This window comes from Sinocyclocheilus rhinocerous, unplaced genomic scaffold, assembly GCF_001515625.1.
Source record: "Sinocyclocheilus rhinocerous isolate Xijiao unplaced genomic scaffold, SAMN03320098_v1.1 scaffold1008, whole genome shotgun sequence".
In the NCBI taxonomy this organism is placed as follows: domain Eukaryota; kingdom Metazoa; phylum Chordata; class Actinopteri; order Cypriniformes; family Cyprinidae; genus Sinocyclocheilus; species Sinocyclocheilus rhinocerous.
The window spans coordinates 329,115-330,624 of record NW_015632723.1 but is presented as its reverse complement, the minus strand read 5'-3'; the positions used below and the strand labels follow the sequence as shown (position 1 = coordinate 330,624).

Sequence of the window (1,510 nt, the reverse complement as noted above, 5' to 3'; positions counted from 1 at the left end):
TAAAACTCTCTCTCCAAGATGATATATTCCCATTATAATACTTTTAAGTTTAAGGAAGGAAGGAATTATCACAAACAGAAAGATTATTAGAAGCCTTTCTTTTTCTCATGATTTCTATCTTATATTCATGAATGTATTTTGTAAGAATACAAATAGTTAACAGAATAAACATGTTTAAATTGTATAATGTGCACCAAAGATTTTTTTTTTCAAGATATTGTTTTTGCTGCTAAATTATACAGTCAGCTAGTTTAATTTCATAGATTATATATTTTTATTCAAATGTAGTTTTTCTCTGTAATGAGGAAGTGAGTATTTAGTGGATTGCGTTTAACAAAGGGTTTAAAAGAGTGACCATTAGTTCCACAAACACAGTATTGATATTCTGTAGTGGTGTAGAAAAAAAATAGCGCTGGTGTTGGATCGGTATTGACCGATTCTTAGAATTTGGAATACTCCATGTAATCTTACACTGCAAAATAATAACTCAAAAAGATTAAAAGATAACATCATAATTATTTACTGATCCCTTAAATTAATCACAATTATATGATGAAAGCCCTAAAAACAGACAATTAATCATGATAATCGGCATAATCGGCAAAGCCCTAAAACAGACAATTAATCGCAATAACCGTGACTATATTTTTTTAGACAATTAATCGTCAGCCAAATTTCATAATCGTGACAGCCCTAATAGTGATCGGTATCCGATCAACCGGAGCACCCCTATTTGGATTAATATAGGGCTTGAGAAGGCTGTTTTTGTTTGTCATAGCAAAACTGGAGCATAAAAAAAAAACTCTATGAAGATTAAGCAATTTACTTCCATATACCAAAGTGCATGGTGTCCTCCGCAAGGCAAAGATCGGTAAAGATTGAAAAAAAATAAACTGAAATTCTGGCTAATACCAACAGTATTAACGGGGTCGGGCGGGCTTGAGAACGGCGCGGCCGGCGGATTCGACGAAGGAGCGGCCAGCGGGCTTGCGGCAACCACGTGACGACCCCAGGCTGGACTCCGATCCACAGCGAAGTTGATGATTTCGACAACAACATTAAAACCCATTATAAACGAGGCATTTGTTGCATCCAGTGGGGACAATTACAGATTATAATGACTTATACTGTCTTTTTACGCGTCGCACTGCATCGCGCCGCGTAAACATAAAACCATGTCTGCATTTGTGATCGGAGAAATGACAAACTACAAGCACTACTCTACACTGCTCAAAACTCGCGTTTGAATCATCAGTGGCAAATCCTTAAAATGAAAACGTACTTACAGTCTGTGAGTCAGAACAGCCGGCATTGTAGTCTACTCTTCCAGGATCAGGAAACAGTCCTCCATAAAATGTGCTGCACACAAATTAATATTTGGGTTGAACTGTTCTGGAACAGTGTTGTAAATACAACTTAACCACTTATTTCTAGTCGTGTCCTCTTTTGGAAGACCAAACAAAGTAGTTTCGCTTTCACAACGAAACACACGGTGGGCTAGAGTGAGCGG

The 1,510-nt window shown here is 37.1% G+C and overlaps 1 pseudogene; it reads right to left on the bottom strand.

The window, feature by feature from the left end:
- The window catches only part of LOC107742892 (splicing factor 3B subunit 3-like), a 35,448-nt pseudogene that overhangs the window by 7,000 nt on the left and 26,938 nt on the right, over positions 1-1,510 (bottom strand).